Raw genomic sequence first — 22,709 nt, 5'->3', positions numbered from 1 at the left:
GACCAACGACCGATCCTCACCGTCTCTTTCGGTTCTCATCGTCGTGATCCTTCACGGCGAGGGCTATCACCAACATATGTTGTCGATGGTTGTCAAGTAGCGTCTCAGCATCCGAGTCGTCCAAATCAGATGAATCCTTGAGCAAAAACCTCCCGCAAGGGCTCAAATCCATCTAAAATCATAAATACGAACGCCGCTTGAACCAATTATGCATATCGCATCCGAAAGCACAAGCACAAGTACTCACGAGCAGCTCGGGGCGGTGGCTCTACGACGGTCGATCCCGGGGGACGACGGCGACTTGGGGCGGCTCGGCTTGACGGATTCGGAGAGCCGGTGAAGCGGCTAGGTGGAACCGGGTGAGGGCCCCGGTGGCGTGATTCCGTCCGCAGATATGGCCAGAATCGTCGGCGAGGGACGGGCAGAACCGATGTTGGGCAGCTGCGGAAGGGGGTGGGGAACACGTGTGGGCTGAAATGTCCCTTCCGTCAACCGCTTTTTCTGAAATACACGGTACGGTCGGGTCGAGGGAGAAAGTTGTGTTTTCGCGGGTTGGAGATGGGATTTTACGCGTCCCTTAATTTTATTTACGGGTCCAATCGTGTTTATAGTGTCTGATCGGACGTTTTTTTTACGCAGATCTATATTTTAACGGTTATTTTTGTTGATCAGGGTATTATACGGGGTGTGATGTTCTTACTGTTTTTTTATGAGGTGTGTATGCGAGTCAAACGAAAGGACACACGCTGTAGCAGTGAAGCTTGGTAGGAAGAGTGCCGGCAAGTTCAGAGTAGCCCGCAAGTTTCGTAGCGTTGTAAAGAAGCCCCTCTGTACGAGAGGCAGGACAGTTTGCTGCAACCAAAACAATCGTCTTCGTCTCCACTGTTTCTGAGTTTGGAGTTTGGACTCTCCAAGAAGAACCAGCAGAGGGGTTCCGCCCGCTTGAATCGGCGACGGCGACGATAAACCCGTCGTGCCCAGCGCCAGTCAACACCTCCTCCATCCCTCCGCCGCCGCGATGACCGCGAAAAAAGAAGGGTAAGGGCGCGAAAGAGAAGGCGCAGGCCCGGCCCCCGCCCCCGACCGTCGTGCGGGACGAGGAGGCTGTGACGGAGAAGCGGGTCCGCCTGTTCGAGCGGATAGGGGACAGGCAGGCCCGCCAGCGCGCCCAAAACGGCGGCAGTCCCATCAAGTTAGTTCTCGATCCCTCCCTCTGTGTTTTGCTTGTTAAACATTCACTAGTGGGCGGAGCCGGCATGCCATTTCTGTTGTTTATTTTGTTGAGGAGTTGACCGGAAGCTTTTGTTTATCAAGCAGTTTCATGCAGGTCCAATACATCCAACACATTTTGAGTATCATTAGAGAAGAGCCTGGCCGTGGTAGTAGTATCACTACGTAGGGAACCTTGTTGATGAGACCGTCATCCAAAAGTCTCATATATTACTGGCCTCGATAACCAAATCGTTCAAACTCTAAATCGTTGACTTTTAAAACTGTACCAGTGGGATAGCAGTATACTTTTGATGGGTGCAAGCCCGGCAAGTAAAAACTGTTGGATATGCCATCAGAAAAATAATGAATTATACAACTGGATCTGATCCAAGAGAGAGACGAAGACCTTTTGTAGATATTGTGATTCTCTGGTCGCTTGGAACAGTCATCGGATGTGATTGCAGAAATTGAATGTAAAGCATTAGTTAATAAACACAATCAGATCTTCTTGAAGCCAAAAAAAAAAAAAAGCTAAAACAAATTGCTATGCCATCCTTGACAAAAAAACTTTCACTTACACATCCTGCGTGTGTGCACGCCCTACAGGCCATGGTGGAATAGAGTCCATCAGCTGAATTCTTAGCACGCAGTATATACAGTACACATATATATAAGATGATTTTTTACAACAAACAACCTAGACGCTGTCGGCCAAAATCCATGGTTCAGATCTTACCATATATCCTAAAAGTTGATGAGTCACTCTGATCATAAGTAGCTTGAAATGAACCGAACCAATAGTCAGAACAGAAGCATAGCAGTAAAACTTCCAAAATCTGCATCCTGTCCACACCAGATTGTCCTGCAACAAATAAGAAATTTAAGTCGGTTGGTAATTTCAGTATTTCCCAATAAAATTTGATTTTTTTTTCTCATAATAGGTTCGGTTTATACAGGCCCGGTCCTGAGAATTCCGGGGCCCGGGGCGACACAAGAACATGGGGCCCTTTAATATAAATACGGAAATATGATTCAATACACATATTATATATGAAATATCCCTTAATTATTATTAAGATTATCCTAATTTCTTTTTTAACAAAGGAAATATATTAATATCGTAAAGATACCAATTACACATCCTAATTTTTTGGTTGATAATTAATTAAATATCCATAGTAAAAACAAATTTCTCGGCTATACTAACAGGTTATGTAGGAGATGAATTGAATACGAGATCATAGTCACTCACATTTTATCAATTGTGTTGATCTCAATATTGTCTTCTGCAAGATTCTCCTCTTCTAGATTGATTAGTTTGTTCCTCCGTAGCGATTATAATCGGTTCATGGTGACTGAAGTGCTTGTTCTCTTATAAAAGTAATCAATTATGGATCCATTCTTTGATTCTATCAAGTGATGTATATGTTTTCTCTTACCACCATCAAGCACACTGTTCCAGATCAGATGGTGGTGCTGAAAGAAAATCAGGTAATCGGATATTAGCGCAAAGTTCCTAGATCAATCCAATAAAATTTGTATCAATTTGTCCCTAAAGATCACTCCTTGGATAATACTAGATCAGTTATATGGATCAGAAGGAGTATCGATTATCACGATAAAATACGTACCTGAACTAAAATCGGCATCACGCTTTTGGAGGTTGCCGCGTAATAATCGATGATTGGGCATGTCCGCCTCTCCGGCTGGAGTTGCAGGCAGCAAGCTGGCAGGTGGTGGCCATCAGGCCTCACGCAAATCCATCAGCAATTTGGGTGACGCAGCCGCCTTAGATCCAAACATGAACTCACGAAAAGGTTGTTCTGTTTTCTTTTTACTTGGTACGGTCCTGCCTCTACAGTCCTGGTCAAATCATCATAGTGATCTTCGGCCACAATGGCTCCAGCCTCCGTTAAGTTATTTTTTATTGGGCCGATACCTACGTGAACCTGAGCGAGGCCTAGTGGGATTTGTTTTTTGACCTGCAAACACTCTGAAGACTATGCTCTACGTACGTATCTGGTGGGGCCCCAATCGACTCGGGGGCCGGGGCGGGCCCCCCCCCCCTGCCCCCCCTCAGGGCCGGCCCTGGGTTTATAACACTGAAAAGTATATTCAGCATGAACATTAAGCAATTTAGATACTGGAAGGCCGCTTGTGAAAATTAAATGTGTGGAATAGCTAATGAGAATTTTCGAATACAATTTTTATTAGGAACAAATGCAGAGATTAATCATTAGAAATAGTTTAAATCCAGGAGATAGAAGTGTATATAAATCTTATGATATATCTCACAAATTGACAGTGGGGCTGATGCTAAATCGATCAGATAAAGTAGTCTGAAGTTGACAGTAGGGCTGATGTTAAATCGATCAGATAAAGTGACATCATTGACACCCCGAAAATAGTTCAAGGACCTACAGTGCACTTCACTCCTGAATAGTGAAAGAACTACCTTAGTTGATATACAATATAAGTATTGGCGTGTAACTAAAATCCCTCTGGAAACTAAGCATACGGAAACATCTGTTGATAAATAAACTCATAAAGGAATTTCGTCTAGTCTTTAAAAAAAATGAAAGATTCTACCGGAAAGTAAGCATACATAAACATATGATGATAAATAAACTGATGAAACAACAATTTATAAAAAAGGTCGCTATCAGCATCTCCAACAGCATTGCTATTCTGACTTGCTAAAAACTGGGTATAGCAAGAGGAAAGAGAAGATTTAGCAACCCCAATAGTTTTTTGCTCCAACAACATTGCTATAAAATTTAGCAAGCCTCTCAATGACACGTGGGGACCTGTAACAGGCCCAGGACAGCAGGAATCGAGGGGCGGTGCGGTCCACTTGTTAATGGAACAAAGGGATGTAGGGGACCACGAAAACTGGGCTGTTAAAAATTATAGCAAGTGCCTCTCCACTTTGTAAATATACCAAGTGTGGGTACAAATATAGCAAGCTTTGTAAAACAATTTGTGTGTGTGGGGGGGGGGGGGCACTTATACAAAGGCTGTTGGAGCAACATTCTTGGGCCAAGTTGCTATATTTCCAGTTTTTAGCAATCCTAGCCAAATATACAAAGGCTGTTGGAGATGCTCTCAGCTCCTGTATTTCGACACTGAAGACTTTTAGACTAACCGGATCATCAAAGCAGCACATTTAACAAAAGTTTTCAGTACACTTACAAAGAACGAATCCAGTGAAGCACCCCCACTAAGAGAAGTGCAGTCCTTCCAATAGCATGTCTGGTTCATTAAACAAAGACACAACTTTTCTTCCAAAAACAACTCATATGTAACAGATTCACACGATGTTTTCAATTGATTTGAAACCTCAATACCTCATCAATGAAATCTTTTTTTAAGTCTAGGCACCTACCGGAGGATTGAAAATAAGTGTTTGCAATTGTAGAGCATAAAGATAGAATGGTGACGTTGTAATTCTCCTGATATCTATTGGGTTAACATATCACTCGAATGTGAGCACCCTCTGGGAATGCATAGGCATCCGTTTGCTGATGGGAGGATGTGACACTGTCCCTTGCTGCTTGAAGTTAGGAAGGAAGCGGAGGCCTCAAACTGAAGGCATCATGGCATGGTACCGAACTAAAGGAGTCGTGTTGCAGGCAAAGGGGATGTCCGAGAACTCCATGGCTGTGGATCCCTTTTGTAATCAAATAACTACCTGTGCTGAACTAATCTAGAATCCTTTTTCTAATCCATTCTTATTCTATACATTTTAAATGAATTTCCCTAAAAGGTAGAGGATGGTCCATGAATTAATCTAACCATCAACTAAAAAAAAATCCTAGACGAAAACATAATGGAGAAGTTTGGAAAACTCTTTGCTTTGGATCTAATAATCACCAGCTTCACGTGGCTGTAATTTGTATGTTTGCTTGAATTGATGATATTTGTTTTCACTACGATGCTTTAGGATAACTTTGCATGATGGCACGGTCAAGGAAGGGAAGAAGTGGATGTCGACCCCAATGGACATCACGAAGGAGATATCAAGCGCGCTAGCATCTAGGTGCTTGATAGCTCAAGTGAACGGAGGACTGTGGGACATGACAAGGCCACTTGAAGACAACTGTGAACTGAACTTACTCACCTTCGATAGCAAGGAAGGGCGCGACACTCTGTGGCACTCGAGCGCTCACATCCTCGGAGAGGTGAGTTCAAAGCTTGTCCCTGTCAAAGCATGACAGTAACATAGAGTTCATTTTTCAACTCAAGTTTTTCTCTAACCAAAGATGAACATAATACATATGCAGGCTCTCGAGCGTGTGTACGGCTGCAAACTGTGTATTGGGCCTTGTACTACGAGAAGGGAAGGTTTCTATTATGATGCCTACTACGAAAATGCCACGCTGAATGGCTCGCATTTTGGTCTCATCGAAGACCGGGCTCGAAGGGCGGTCGTGGAGCAGCCATTCGAACGTATTCAGGTCTCCAGGGATGAAGCTCTCGAGTTCTTCGCTGAGAACAAATTTAAGGTTGAAATCATCAATGAATTACCTGAGGACAAGCCCATTACATTATACAGATGTGGCCCTTTGGTTGACCTATGTCATGGACCGCACATCCCGAATACTTCCTTCGTTAAAGCTTTTGCTTGCCTTAAGGTGACTTGATCTTGTTTTTTAGGGAAGTTCTCGTCCTGATGGGTTTGACTAGTATTTCAGATTTGAACCTACATGTAAATATAGGCTTCGTCGTCATATTGGAGGGGAAAAGCAGACCGCGAGAGCCTGCAGAGAGCATATGGAATTTCTTGCCCTGATTCTAAACTTCTCGAGGTACATCATCATGTAATTTCTACTACCATCTTGATATGGAAAGTCACATATGACATGTTACTATACATGGCATAAGTACCTCGAGCTTATCAAATACTCCCTTTGTCAACTAATATAAGAGCGTTTAGATCACTAATTTAGTGATCTATAAACGCTCTTATATTAGTTGAAGGAGGGAGTACCTACCATCTCCTCTTCTCTTGTGTGCGTGTTCACTTATGTGGCACCATGTCAGCATCCATGGTAACAAAAGCCTAAACTGATTCCAATACCACTGTAGGCAGTTATTTGATCTGGTTTTAGATGTCGACAGTGCAAGATAAGAGCGCAAGCTGAACTTGTTACTTTGAATTGTAATTATGAATTCCTAACGATTATGTTTATGCTCTCATTTTACGGATACCTGTTATGTTTTACATACAATTTTTTTAGGGAAGTTCTACATACACTTTTATTGCTTGATAATCTGCAGGATTATCAAGATATGATGGAGGAGGCTACGGAGTGCGATCATAGGTTATTGGGGGAGTCCCAGAAACTCTTCCTTTTCAATCCGCTTAGGTACCGTAGCATTCTCTATTAGACTTTTCTTTTTTATACCATTTTTCATTCCTTTTACATCTTTGGGTAGTGGTCATGAGCTAAATCTTTGATTAGCTTCACCCTGTGCAGCCCAGGAAGTTGCTTCTTCCTTGCACATGGTACAAAAATAGTTAACAAATTGAGGGCTTTTTTACGGCAACAATACAGGGACAGAGGCTACCAGGAGGTAAGTGTTCATTTGTTTTTTTTTCGAAAAGGAGGCGTTGCCCCGGCCTCTGCATCGAGTGATGCATACAGCCATTTTATTACGAACAAAGTAGTCTGAAAAAATACAAAGTAGTCCGAGCATTCAAAAAACAAGAAAAAAGATTTACACGGCGATCAGACCGCCCAAAAACCGACTATATCCCTCGGATAAACTGGACTAAGGTCCAATCCTATTAGCATGCCGCCATCCATATCGGTTGAAGATAACCTGAGCTACCATCTCCCATCGGACACACCCAGTAACCAAAGGCTCCCTGGTTTCCACAGGAGTGAGTAAGGACCACATGCGGATCAAGGCGGTAGCCCTGAAGATGACCTGCAAAAAGTTAATGTGATGCAATCTGTTAAAAACTAGATCATTTCTGCAGTTCCATATCGCCCACAACATGGCACAAGTTTCAACCCGAATTAGTTTGGCATAAAGTACATTAACCCCGTTTAGCCACGTCCCAAATAACATGTGAATGCTAGTAGGCGGTGTAATGTTCAATGAAATTTGTAATGAGCGCCATAATAATTTAGCCATAGGGCAGTCCAGAAAGAGGTGTTTAATCGTCTCATGCGTTTGACAGAAGCTACATCTTTTATTTCCTTTCCAGTTTCTTTTAGCCAAGTTATCCTTAGTTAAAACAACTCCCTTGTGAACAAACCACATGAAGATTTTTATCTTAAGGGGAACCTTGACCTTCCAAATATGCATGGACTTTGGAATAGGCGACGTATCAATAATATGGTCGTACATCAATTTCACTGAGAAAGTACCATTGGTGGTCAACCTCCAACGAATACTATCTGGAAAATCAGACAGGGAAATATCCATAAGTCTTCTGACTAGATGTAACCAACTAACCCATCTATTTCCGATCAAGGCTCTCCGAAATTGAATGTTAAGAGGAGTATGCCGTAACACTGCCGCAACGGAAGTCTGTTTTCCTTGTGCAATATTATAAAGTTGCGGATACTGTAGAGCCAAAGGTTGTGGTCCTAACCAAGTATCTTCCCAGAATCTAGTACTTTCACCATTTCCAATGACGAATCTAGTTCTGTTAAAGAAAGCGGCCTTTGTCCTCATTAGACCCTTCCAAAAAGGGGAATCGCCCGGTCGCGCAGTGACCTGGGCTAATGTTTTGTGTTGTAGATACTTGTTCTTTAGAATTTGAACCCACATCCCTTGCGTTTCGACAGACAATCTGAATAACCACTTGCTAAGCAGACATCTGTTCTTGACCTCTAGATTTTCAATTCCCAAACCTCCCTGATCTTTGGGTCTACAGATAATGTCCCATCTAGCAAGTCTATATTTAGTGTTGACCTCATCGCTCTGCCAGAAAAATCGAGATCGATAGAAATCCAACCTTTTCCGCACCCCAACAGGCACTTGGAAAAAGGATAGGAGAAACATTGGCATACTTGTCAACACTGAGTTGACAAGAACTAATCGTCCTCCGTAGGATAATAGCTTGCCCTTCCAGCAGCTTAGTTTTTTCTCAAAACGATCCTCGATACATCTCCACTCCTTGATGGTCAACTTTCGGTGATGAATGGGGATACCTAAATATGAGAACGGTAACCTACCACCCTCATAGCCAAAAAGTTGGTAATACGTGAGCTGTTCAGCTTGTGCATCCCCAAAGCAGAAAAGCTCACTTTTGTGGAAATTAATTTTCAGACTGTTCAAATAAGCATAATATGAGTTTTAAGTTTCTGGCCTTTTTGAGATCATGTTCCATGAAAAGGATCGTGTCGTCCGCATATTGTAGGATCGAGACACCCCCATCAACTAGATGCGGTGCTAGTCCCCCTACTAAGTCTTTGTCATTAGCCCTCCTGATCATTAGCACCAACATATCCGCAACAATGTTAAATAAAATAGGTGACATAGGATCTCCTTGCCTAAGTCCCTTAAGCGTCTGAAAGAAATGACCGACGTCATCATTTACTTTAACACCGACACTTCCTTTTTTTATAAAACAATCCACATGCTTTCGCCAAATGTCGCCAAACCCTTTCATACGTAGAGTTTGTTGCAGGAAAGACCATTTAACTTTGTCGTATGCCTTTTCGAAATCAACCTTAAATAAAACTCCATTGAGTTTCTTGGAGTGTAGTTCATGAAGGATCTCATGCAGTACGACAACCCCTTCAAGAATATTCCTACCAGGCATAAAAGCTGTCTGCGAAGATTGCACGACTGAATGTGCCATCTTAGTTAGCCTATCCGTTCCCACCTTTGTGAAAATTTTAAAGCTGACATTGAGCAGACATATAGGGCGGAATTGTTCAATTCTGGAGGCACCCTCTTTCTTCGGTAATAGCGTAATCGTACCGAAATTAAGATGAAAGAGTTGAAGGTGACCAGAATACAAATCATTGAACATAGACATAAGATCCGCCTTAATAATATGCCAACAACGTTTATAAAACTCAGCTGGAAACCCGTCTGGACCAGGAGCTTTACCATTTTTCATACCATCAATTGCCTGTAACACCTCTTTCTCTAGGAAAGGTGCGGAGAGACTCTCATTGTCGGCTTGTCCAACTTGAGGAATATCCGCAGTCTGATGCTCGTCCATGACACAAAGCTATGTTCTGGAGCACCAAACAACCGTTTATAGTAATTTGTGATATAAAGTTTAAGGTTCTCATGCCCTACTATGGTACCCTCGTCTTGCTCCAGTTGTACGATTCTCTTTTTCCTATGTTTGCCATTTGCAATCAAGTGGAAAAACTTTGTGTTGTTGTCCCCCTGGACAATTGCCCTGACCTTGGCTCTGACAGCCCATTTCATTTCCTCTTCCCTGAGGAGAACACACACCCTCTGTTCGGCCTCATATTTTGACGACCTTTCATGTTCATCCAACATGCCGGTCTCAGCCTTACGATCCAGGGCATCTATAAAGTGAAGCAGTTGGTCTTGCTCATCTTTATACTGTCCGGACACATTCTTAGCCCAACCTCTCAGGAATTGTCTAAGGTGTCGGATTTTGCGTTGCCAGATGTCGACACTAGATGTCCCATCCGTATGTTTGCTCCATTCTCTAGCAATAATGTCTAAAAATCCCTCACGGGTGAACCAACTGGCCTCAAAGGAGAAGGCATCTTTTTTTTTCCTTTGTGAGTGGCATTTCCAGAGTCTAACAATAGTGGAGTATGGTCAGATATAGCCCTCTGCATAGCACGAACTGTGACTAAAGGGAACTTCTGCTCCTAGTCCACACTAGTTAGTACTCTATCCAATTTTTCAAAAGTCTGGTTATGTAGAGAATTGGCCCAAGTAAATTTCCTACCGGAGAGTTCAATCTCCCGTAGATTCAGACTCTCTATGATCGTATTGAACATAAAGGGCCATCTACCATCGAAATTATCATTGCTTTTCTCATCAGCTCGCCTGATGATATTGAAATCACCACCCACCACCAGTGGTAGATTTTCATCGCAAATTCTAACCAGATCAGCCAAGAAAGCTGGCTTGTGCTCCGTTTGAGCGGCACCATAGACCGCTACTAGAGCCCACTGAAACCCATCTTCCTTGTTTCTAATTCTAAATTTTACGGTGAAGTCACCTAATATTACTTCTCGCACTTGAAGTGTATTGCATCGGACCCCAAGTAAGATCCCTCCTTACCTTCCTCTTGGAGGGAGACAATGCCATTCAAATTCCACTCCTCCGAAAAGGGAGTTAAGAAAATGCGATGTGAAGTTTTCCCGCCCCGTCTCCATCAACACGATGAAGTCAAGATTATGCTGTAACGTTGATTCTGCAAGGAACCTAATTTTAGCCAAGTCTCTCAGACCTCTGCTATTCCAAAAAAGTCCTTTCATATTTCATCATAAAAAAATTTAGCAGTCTTGAATCTAGCACTCCTACGAACAGCAGAAACTGGATAAACTCTTCGTTTCGAATTGCGCTTCGGCTTATCCGAAGCATACTCCTGGTCCATATAACCATGAATATCTTTGGCCGTATCATTAAGATGAGTAGTAGATATGTTCGAATCATCGAAAGCTACTTGCGACTGGTCAATCTCCTCCTCAGGGACTAAGTTTTGCATACAAGTGACGGGTGGGCTGCAGCTATAAGGGTTTTTGCAGTAGTGACGCCCAGGTGGCCTCTTATTCTGTAGTTCTGCCCCCACATATTGGCACATGCATGTAAAATGTTACTCCTATAACATAATTGTGAGTGTGACAGGAAATTTGTTTTGCTCATGTCACAGAATACATCACCATCAAGTTAGAGACTGTTATGCAACTGTAATTCTGTTGATTTATATGTGTGTGTGCATGTGTATGTTAGGCGTGTTTGTAGTATCTAAGGGTGCTTATTGGTTTTATTATTGTGCAGATCGACGGAGAGGAATTTGGTCTTAAGCCAATGAATTGCCCTGGACATTGCATAATATTTAAGCATGAGACTCGTTCTTACAGAGGTGAGCTCCTTCCCTAATTTTAATTATGCTGCACATTTACTCCTTCGTTGTTAATCCTGAATTCCTGATTGAAAATGCTACAGAGTTGCCACTGTGCATTGCTGATTTTGGAGTTCTTCACAGAAACGAGGATAGTGGAGCACTTTCAGGCTTGACGCGCGTTAGAAGATTCCAACAGGTAAGGCTAATCCTATCCCTTGAGTTGCTAGTTTCAACAATTTCAATTTCCAGTTAGCTTCTTACAATTTTATTTCCTTCATCATTTAATCATTTTTTATATCATTCCTGCAGGATGATGCCCATATTTTTTGTAGAGAGAGCCAAGTAAGTTTGGTAGACATAGACCATGTATTTTTGTTAATATTCTACTCCCTCCGTCCCAAAATAAGTGTAGCCAATTCGGTACAAAGTTGTACTAAATCAGCTACACTTATTTTGGGATGGAGGGAGTATTATTTAGGAAAAGGGTTAAATTTTCTTAGTAGAGATTGTACTCTGTATGTGCCATTTCCAGCAAATTCCAGTTCTTTTGCATATTCCTCACATACAAGTGTTTGTTATGACTATTTTTTGACGGTAGTCTCACTGTGGCTTGGATTTATATTAGCTGTTTCTCTCAGGTTGTATCACTGCCTATGTTTAAATAGAAGTTATTTCTTTGTTGCAGATCAAAGAGGAAGTTAAGAGTGTCTTGGAATTCATTAATTATGTCTACGGCATATTTGGGTTTAACTATGAGTTGGAGTTGTCAACGGTAATCATATAATCTTATCTATATTTTGGGAGCATCTACAAACTCTTTGGAACTTTAGATCTATATATATTTTTTAAACTTCAAGATGGTCGAGACACTAATTTATTTCTCCCATATTGTGTTTGTGGAATTCTTTTAGTTAATTTTCTTCTACATATAGGCCTACTGAATTTGTAGTGGATCTTATCTGCTATCGTAGTTACGTTTCTAGAAAACTTGGGCGACATGGCCTATCCTACTTCTACATGTACCTAGTTAATAAATTTACATATGCAACATTTAAATCTAATAATTGTTGTCGATTATTAATTAATCCAATAATCTTGGCATTTTTTTTTTCAGAGACCAGAGAAACATTTAGGTGATATTGAAACCTGGAATAAAGCAGTACAACAACTGGCAGAAGCCTTGGATTAGTTTGGGAAGCCATGGGAGGTAAATTTAAGGGTCATTTTCCCTTAATGTTTGCATCACTCTGTGCTGCTAGATGTTCAGCATCTCCTATTTCCAGTATAGGAAAGGGGAACTTTGCACTAGATTATGCTATAATTTCTAAATATACCTGCATTTCGCCACTGCCGTGATTTCATGCTCCCAAAATATTTTCAGTGGATTTCTAACTCAATTAAGTTATACTCTGATGATCTACAGTGGTAGTAGATTAAAATTTAATGATGATATGTTTTATACAAGCGATTGACATCTGATGAGCATCAACATATTTCACTCTGGCATACATGTTGTTTTTAGTTTCGCAGTTACTAATTGGAATATCTGTGTATCTTTTAATTCATATTATGGTTGAAATTCCAATCTGTATCAGCTCCTGTGTGGGCCTCACAATAATGTTCTAAGTGCTATATTCCTTTAACAAGAAACTGCTTGTTGGACCTTGAATCAGATTACTTACTTAGATGTCTGTGTGCAGATTAGTGAAGGAGATGGTGCTTTCTATGGCCCAAAAATTGATATCAGTGTGTTTGATGCCCTCAAAAGAAAATTTCAGTGTGCAACACTTCAGGTTCTCTATTCCTTGTGTATGTTGGCATCAACTGTAGACAATGCTCTCTTTTCTAACCTTAAATGCCTGTTACAGCTGGATTTTGAACTGCCAGTTCGCTTCAAGCTGACTTACGCAGCAGAGGAGGAAGCCAAGCTTGAGAGGCATGTAATCATACACAGGGCAATACTAGGATCTGTTGAAAGGATGTTTGCCATTCTTTTGGAGCATTACTGTGGTAAATGGCCATTATGGCTAAGCCCTCGTCAAGCCATTGTATGCTCTGTGTCGTCCGATTCACTGGAATATGCAAAACAGGTAACTGGCCCTTGTTCGTTAGTTTGAAATATGTTGGTGACTGTTTTTCTATACGGTCTGTTTAGCGGTTTCTCAGTATCTTGGCTGGTTCTTGTGGTAATCAATCAGCCGAGTTCTTTTTATTTTGAGTTGAATGACAATCCGCTTCTAATGCCCAGGTTCATGCTAAGATATATAAGGCTGGATTCGATGTTGAAATTGACATGACTGATAATAAGATTGGGAAGAAGGTAATTCTATCGCGCCTTTTAGCACAAAATTCTTTGTTTCTTCAAAAAGGTAGTCTCAGTTATGTGGTGTATTAGTTTTACTAGCAAAAGGGCCCATGCGTTGCAACGGGAGAAAGAAATACCACACGGCACACGCTCTTAATTTATAAAAAATGTCTATAATTTGAGAATTTATAGTTACGATACAAATAAAGATGATCTTATCCTACAAAAATGCAGTTCAAAATTTCACAGGTCTTCTATTTTAACACGGCTTGCATTTAGATTTAATACGTACAAAGAATCAATCAAGTGACCTTCAGTTTCATCTCTAATCCTGATCTTGTTGACGTGTTCATTCCCAGCCCGGATGAGTACCGGTATGAAAGAAAGACGAATAATGACTTATTTATTAAGATTGCACCCTAGATAGTATTTTTATTAAACGTTTAACAGATAAAATAATATCATATTTAAATTCTACATATTTTTCTAATCAAATTCCATGTATAATATGTTAAATTTGGAGTTACGGTTTAAAAGATATGAGTATTTAAAAAAAAAATTAATATATACTATGAGTTTAATGTCATAAACAGTAAGGGCCCTTTTGTAAAATCACCTCAGTGGGTTTTTCGACGGAAGCGATAGCCTCTTTATTATTAGGTAAAGATTGTTGTATCTCAAGGACTGCCTATCTCTTTTAGTCATTTTGTTGTGCAGCTGCATGTTTTCTTTTATATCTCTGTTAGTTTAAGTATAAATACAGCCTACGCAGACATAAAAAACAAAATAATCAATGTATTGTTATGGCCGATTTTCATTTCAGGTATACGATGCTCAGTTAGCCCAGTTCAACTATATTCTTGTCGTAGACCCAAAGGAGGTAGAATCCAAACAGGTTTGGCTTCTTCACACCCACCGTTGTACGGTACATAAAAGCATTACGGCCTTATGAGATTCTGAATTAGAGTGTGTGGATGGATGGATGGCTCGAACTATTGCAGGTCAGCGTCAGGTTGAGAGATACTAAGTCGTAACTCTCCACAATGAGCGTTGACGATCTCATCTCTCTGTTTAGGGACGAAGTACAGCTTACAGATAGCGCTGTCAGACAAGCTCGAAGCTCGTGAGCCTTTGAGCTACTACGGGGACCTTTTAATTACGATGAAGTTTTAGATCCTTGGTTGTATTGTATTGTACTGTGTCTTGAATGCCCGTCTGAAGTCTGAACCTTCACGTGCATGACTTGAGCATCATTTCTGTGGTGTGCCCCCCTATGTCTATGTGTGCACTGTGGGAGGAACGAGGAGGATGCCCGGCGACCCGGGTGACCAGGGTGACCCGGGCGTTTCAGGTGTCGCCGGAGACATCGTCAGCGAGGGGAAATGCCGGCGATCAAGATCGCATCCTGACCTTAGGATCCCGGCGACTGGTGTTTCCTCGGTGGGGAAAGCGCACCGGCTTCAGATCTCGTCGGACGAGGAGGTTCACAAGCGGATCAAATGGAAGGTTTCCTTTTTAGAGATTGGCACATCAGATCTGAAGAAAGGGAGAATTGTCTATCACCCGGAGTCAAGATGGTTGACACTCAGGGACGAGGAGGATGACATTCTCGCCGGCCATTATCTCCAAGAGGGAGATCGGATCAGCGAAGGTGCGCATTTTTTAGTGGACGTTTTTTCTGTCGTTTGTGTCTCTCACATCTTGCAGGGGCTCCCGATAATCCAAGATCAGCAGCCAATTGATGTGTCCTCGGACGAGGAAGAGAGGGACAAGCACAGAACAAACCTACCTCGGGTTGGGGGGAAGTTTTGGGTTCTTGCAGAAGAGGACATCGACGAGGTGGCACAAAAGTCATCTCCACTTCAGGCTCTTGCAGATCTTGCAGACAAGGAGGAGGAGGTTCCGGCGTGCGCGGAGTTCGAGTCGTGGGCGATCGAGAAGCCGGTGAACAATGCCATCTCACCTTTGCTGTCGGCAGCGAAATTTTTTGAGCGGCGTCATAGAACTGATTTCAAACTAAATGCGAAGGTGAGAACATCTAATGTGGTGAAGCCATGGATCGGCCCGATTCCAAAGGTTAGTTTACCACCTCTTTCTCTGGCGGATTTCTTTAAGCCGGATGCGTGGAGGGTCAACGCCAAGAGCAAGCGGTACGGCCGCAGCGGCTCGTCGCCGGCGGAGGCGAGCGTGAGATCCTCAGCGCGTGATTTTAGGGCCAGGTTTTTGAATTCGGTTCTTTCTGATGTGGGTTTAGATGGGCCTAATGAGATTGACTCGTCTCGATTTCCTGGGTATAAGGCCCAGAACGAGCTTGCCGTCGCAGAATCGGTATCTTCTCCTGGGTATATGGCCCAGCGAGAGATAGACCAGGTTGCGTCGATCTCTTCTCCTGCTACCGAAGGTGTTTTGCCGTCGCCATCTCCTAGGGTTCGGCGTCTGCCGTCTATAGGATTTCCTAGACTGGGAACGGGACGAGCGCCTCGTGTGTGCTCTTCCATCGGGATGGCTGACCGTGGTTCACATAAACCTGATGGTGCGGCTGCTCCGGCTAAGGGTCCTGTCCTGGGATCGCAGCATCCTGGTCGCCCTACTGGACCAGCTGCCCGTCCTCCTGCTAAGCCGGCGAAGGTGGCCGCGGCTCCCGATGCCTCGGTTGGGCCAGTGGCAGGAGATAGACAACCTCCCCGTGGTCGTTGGGGTGATGATGGGTTCGACGCCTAAGGTGAAGGTTAGCATCGGGGCTCGTCGTCGTCGGGTGGCGGTCGTGGATATGCATGGCAGTCCGGCGCTGGCAATAACGGTGGTTTTGTTGGTCCTCACGGCAACTTCACACTAGGAGTGGCGGGGCCTCCCCATCACAGGAGGGGCGGCTTTCGTCAGGGCTGGGGTGGTAGAGGAGGTGGCAGGAAACCGAGGCCGCCGCTGCCATCGTCGGTTCCTGTGGTGGCTGCGGCCGATGCTCCTGTTCCACCTGCCGATGGCCAGGCGGGTGCGACTTCTGATTCGGCACCGTCCCAGGGTGTTGCTGCTGAACTTACTACCGAAGCAGATAAGATCGTTTCTCACGGAAAGCTCGAGGGCGGGGATAGGCCTTCTAAATGGGCTCGCAAGAAGGAGAAGATGACGTGCTATCGTTGAGGCGAGACTGGTCACTTTGTGTCGGAATGCAAGGCTGATCTTTGCGAGTTTTGTCTTAAGCCTAAACATGGCGGGGCTCAGTGTCCTCTCACGGTTGGACCAATGCTGGTGGTGAATATCTATGGTGTTTGTTGTCAGGAGCTGATGTTCTTTGAGTCACCTGCGATTTCGACTGCGAGCCATGTGCCTGATGTGGCCTTCACAGGTACGGTCACTGTGGCTAGGGGGACTATGTCTGCTGAGCAGGTGGTGAAGCAACTACGTGAGCTGGTTTCTTTGACCTTTCGGTGGGAGCCAGTATTGATTGCTGAGAATGTGTTCAAAGTGGTGTTTCCCACCAAGGAGGATCTAGCACGCTTGCTTAAGTTTGGTATGTGTAGAGTACCGAGTACTTCGTGTGTGTTAGAGTTTGATGCGTGGTCCAGTGAAGATCCACAAGGAGTGGCTCTTCCTCAGATCTGGGTCCGCTTCTCTGGAGCCCCCTCTAAGGCCGTAAATGATTTTCTGGTTACCTGGAGTTTAGGATCTTTGATTGGCAAGGCAGAAAAGGTAGACATGGTGTTTACCCGAGCTAAACGAGTTGCTCGTATGCTTGTTAGTGTCATTGATATTGAACTGGTGCCGGATAAAGTAGTTTGGATGCATGAGGGTATGAAGTACACACTCCATCTTGAGATTGAGAGCCCCCCTTTATTTGAGGATGAGGAGCCGGACAAGGATGTGGACATGTCTGATGGGGATGATGCGTCGGGTTCAAAGGAAGCCGACAAGAGAGACAACGTGACTGATTCTGCTAAGATACCGGCACCTGCACAGGCGACAGGGTCGGCCCGGGGCTCTGCATCCGTGTCGGTATCTATGGAGCAGCTCCAGTTTGGTTCCTTTGGACCGGTGTTGGCACCGGCCATGGCTCGAGGCGGAACTTTGGTGGCGACCTTCGAGGGTCCCATGTGTCAGACCCGGGTCTCGGGGAAGGAGCCTATCGTCATGGCGCACGGCCCTGTTTCGCCTACGACAGCTTTGTCACCCGTTTCGCTCCAAACCTATCTTGCAGGAGCAAGGACGCAGGGTTCGGGATTGGTGCATGACTCTATGGTACCTGAGCATGCGACAACGGAGGTTTCGGCTCCTGTTTCGGCGTCAGAGGTTGTTAGTCCGATGGTGGAGCCGGTTGCGCAGGAGGTGGCATCTATCACTGAGGAGGATGTTGTTGCGTTCGGGGGGCTCACGAATCCCATGACTTAGGACAGGCGTTCCAGTCAACGTATTCAGGAGCAACCAGACGCGGATGACTTGCAGTTGGGCCGTGCAATGCGAGCTGCAAAAATAAGGGATGCGAAATACTCGACAGGTATGCCTTTTAACAAAGACAATTCCATTCTGCATTTCTCTCCGCATGATATTTTAGATAATGCTGCTGATATTGGGGTCTCGTTGGGTAATACTGGTAAGCAAATTTCGAAATCTATTAATGACCTTCTAGACTTAGGGGTAGATAGGGCTCTTGACATTATTCGAAATCTTGTTGTCGTTAAACCTATGAATGATTCCGCGATTAATGAGCTGGGGGGTCTGAATACTCTATGTGAGAACTTGGACATCACGGCTGATCTGGAGGGGGGAGAGGTTTCTACCTTAAAGCAGAGTACCGAGGAGACACTTTCTTCGCTGGTCGACCTCCAAACTTCTGGTTATATGGACCACGAGGTTCTGGAGAAACCAAAACGGCCTTGGAAACGGAAGGTATATCCGGTTTCGGCGGTTAGAAGGAGTGCTCGAGCTAAGACTGTCAAAAAAAATTATGATGAAAGATGAGAGGAATTTTTTGGAATAGGAGAGGTCTTCGGGACTTGGCTAAAACAAGATTTCTTGCTGAGGCAACGTTAGAGCATCACCTTGATTTTATAGCGCTCATGGAGACTGGGAGAGACAATTTTACTTCTCAGTTTTTGAGCTCATTATCCGCGGGAGTGGACTTTGACTGGCATTTTTTCCCTCCAAGAGGAAGATCCGGTGGGATCTTACTTGGAGTAAGATGTGATACCCTTCATGTTCATGAAGTGGTACTGGGGGATTTTGTGGTTAAATTCAGGATTACATCCAAAGTGGATGGATTCAAATGGGCTCTCGTTGCGGTGTATGGGGTTGCTCAACCGGAGCTTAAACCTGATTTTCTCGCTGATCTGGTTCGGATCTGTGATGATAAATTACCGCTTTTGATAGGAGGTGATTTCAATATTATTAGGAGAGCTGACGAAAAGAACAATGATAATTTTGATGGCAGATGGCCATTTATGTTTAACACTATTATTGAGAGCCTCGACCTAAGGGAGATTGAACTCTCTGGTAGAAAATACACCTGGGCCAACTCCCTTCATAACCAGACTTTTGAAAAGCTGGACAGGGTTCTTACTAGCACTGACTGGGAATAGAAGTTTCCCCTAGTAACGGTGCGTGCGCTCCAGAGAGAAATTTCTGACCACACACCTTTGTTGCTGGATTCTGGTAGTGCTATTCATTTGGGCAACAAATTGGGATTCTCCTTTGAGTTAAGTTGGTTCACAAGGGAGGGGTTTATAGATTTGGTTGCTCGGGAATGGAATCGAGAGTTGGGTGGGACATCCAACATTGATCGATGGCAAAACAAAATTAGACATCTTAGACAATACCTTCGTGGTTGGGTTGAGAACGTCTCAGGGAGCTATAAGGCTGAGCAGGACAGGCTCATTAAACTTATAGACGATCTTGACCGTAAGGCTGAGACTATTATTCTGGATTTTAATGAGAGATCTCTGAAGAATGACGCTGAACAACGTCTTCGAGTACTCCTTAGAGAGGAGGAATCGAAATGGGCGAACAGAGCTAAACTTCGGGCAATTGTCCATGGGGATAATAATACTAAATTTTTTCACTTGATTGCAAATGGCAAGCATAGGAAAAAGAGAATCATTCAGCTCGAGCAAGATAAGGGAACAATAGTAGGTCATGAGAACCTAAAATTATATATCTCTAATTATTACAAAAAGTTATTCGGTGCTTCTGATCATAGTTTTGTGACTATGGATGAGCATCAAGTGGCGGATATCCCTCAAGTCGGAGAGGCTGACAATGAGTTATTATCTGCCCCTTTTACGGAGAAAGAGGTGTTCGAGGCTATCGGGGAAATGAAGAATGGTAAAGCTCCCGGCCCAGACGGGTTTCCGGCTGAGTTTTACAAGAAATGTTGGCATATTATCAAGAAGTATCTTATGACAGTGTTTCATGATTTGTATGCTGGTCAGCTTCAACTCTTTCATTTGAATTTTGGTACTATTACGCTGTTACCAAAGAAAGAGGGGGCGACCCGCATTGAGCAGTTCCGCCCAATATGTTTGCTAAACGTTAGTTTCAAGATTTTCACGAAGGTGGGAACATATAGATTAACAAAGATGGCACATTCGGTGGTGCAATCTACGCAAACAACTTTTATGCCTGGGCGGAATATTCTTGAAGGTGTCGTTGTTCTGCATGAAACATTGGACGAAATCCATTCGAAGAAACTTGATGGTGTTATCTTCAAGGTGGATTTTGAAAAGGCTTATGATAAAGTCAAATGGTCTTTCTTGCAGCAAACCCTTCGTATGAAGGGGTTCGACGAGCTTTGGCGAAAGCATGTCGATTGTTTTATAAAAAACGGTAGTGTCGGGATTAAGGTTAATGATGACGTAGGTCATTTCTTTCAGACACTCAAGGGTCTCCGACAAGGGGATCCAATGTCTCCTATTTTATTCAACATTGTTGCTGACATGTTGGCCCTTATGATTAAGAGGGCCAAAGATAAGGATCTGATTGGGGGGCTCATCCCGCACCTCGTGGATGGGGGAGTTTCTATACTGCAATATGCCGATGACACCATTCTGTTTATGGAACATGATCTGGTCAAAGCTAGGAATTTGAAGCTCATACTTTGCTTGTTTGAGCAGCTATCTGGGCTGAAAATTAACTTTAATAAAAGTGAGGTGTTCTGTTTTGGTAGTGCCAAAAATGAACAACGCACTTATAATCAATTGTTCGGTTGTGAAACTGGGAATTTTCCCTTTACGTATTTAGGAATTCCTATTCATCACCGAAGATTATCAAACAAGGAATGGAAATGCATTGAGGATCAGTTTGAGAAAAAGTTGAGTTGCTGGAAAGGCAAGCTTCTTTCTTATGGAGGACGACTAGTGCTGATTAATTCAGTATTAAGGAGTATGCCCATGTTTCTCCTATCCTTCTTCGAAGTTCCCGTTGGGGTACGGAAAAGACTGGATTTTTATCGATCCCGTTTCTTTTGGCAAAGTGATGAGCTTAAGACCAAGTATAGGCTTACTAGATGGGATATTATCTGTAGACCCAAGGATCAAGGAGGTTTAGGAATTGAAAATTTAGAGATAAAAAATAGATGTCTACTCAGCAGATGGCTGTTTCGACTATCTACGAAAATTTAGAGATCAAAAATAGATGTCTACTCAGCAGATGGCTGTTTCGACTATCTACGGAAACCGATGGTATGTGGGTACAAATTTTGAAGAACAAGTACTTACAGAACAAATCCTTATCTCAGGTTACATCTCATCCAACGGACTCTCCTTTCTGGAGGGGGTTGATGAGGACTAAAAATGCTTTCTTCCGTAGAACTAGGTTCATCATAGGTAATGGTGAATCCACTAGTTTCTGGGAAGATACTTGGTAGGGGAGATGCCTCTAGCATTTCAATATCCGCAGCTGTACCATATTGCACAACGGCGACATGCATCCGTTGCGTCAATACTTAGCGAGATTCCTCTTAATATTCAATTCCACAGATCTCTTATTGGTAATAGATGGATTAGTTGGCTCCATCTTGTGAGAAGGTTGATGGATGTTAACCTTTCTCACAATCCTGATCGTGTATATTGGAAGTTGACTAGCAATGGAATATTCACGGTTAAATCTATGTATATGAATCTCATCGATTCCGCACCTATTCCAAAATCGGCTCATATTTGGAAGATCAAAGTCCCTCTTAGAATCAAAGTCTTTATGTGGTTTGTTCATAAAGGGGTAATTCTAACAAAGGATAATCTTGCCAAGCGGAATTGAAATGGTAATTCTAGATGCAGTTTCTGTCCGGATAAAGAAACCATACAACACCTCTTTCTTCATTGTCCTATGGCTAAACTGGATTGGCGCTCGCTACATATTGCTTTTAACATCACTCCTCCTAACAATATAACCACGTTATTCGGGATGTGGCTAATAGAGGTTGATGTACATTTTGCTAAACTTATTCGCGTGGGGTCTTGTGCACTGTTGTGGGCAATATGGAATTGCAGGAATGACTTGGTGTTTAACAGACAACGCGATTTTCACTTCTTGCAGGTTATTCACAGGGCTACCGCACTGATCCGCACATGGTCATCACTCACTCCTGTTGACGTCAGGGAGCCTATGGTTACTGGGTGTGTCCGATGGGAGATGGTAGCACAGTGTATCTTCAACCGGTTTGGATAGCGTCATGTTAATAGGATATGTGTTTAGTCATCTATATTTATACCATCTCCGGCTTGGGCATGAGTGATGCCTTGTATCGTTTTGATTTTCCTTTTTACTTTAGACTTATTGTACTCAGTGGAGACTTATTTTTGATTTATAATATATGGCCGTATGCATCTCTCGATGCAGAGGCCGAGGCTCAGCCTCCTTTTCTAAAAAAAATGTCTATGTGTGCACTGTGCATTGCTGCTCATCTCGTTGAGCAAATTATGTCAATGGTAACCGTGTTGGCCTTTTGGGGTTTTTTGCCGAGGAGTTGTTGGCCTATGTATGTGCAGATGATGATTCGAGCATGAGAACAAATCAATGCCCTATTTCTACCACGTGCTTTGCTCGGTTGTCCTAGGCATCATCGTACTATATACTTACAGTAGTACTGTACTAGGGAGTAACGCAGCAGACGACCGAAAAGACTGCACCTTGGCCCGCACCCGCCGGCGTGACCTCGGCGTTGGGAGGCGGCGGCCG

General features: G+C 43.4%; 1 pseudogene; it reads left to right on the top strand.

The window, feature by feature from the left end:
* Positions 1 to 802: 802 nt before the first annotated feature.
* Positions 803 to 22,397, top strand: LOC123440197 (annotated as a pseudogene).
* Positions 22,398 to 22,709: the final 312 nt, after the last annotated feature.

Source organism: Hordeum vulgare, chromosome 1H (assembly GCF_904849725.1).
Source record: "Hordeum vulgare subsp. vulgare chromosome 1H, MorexV3_pseudomolecules_assembly, whole genome shotgun sequence".
NCBI lineage: Eukaryota > Viridiplantae > Streptophyta > Magnoliopsida > Poales > Poaceae > Hordeum > Hordeum vulgare.
This window is presented reverse-complemented; position numbering and strand designations above follow the sequence as displayed.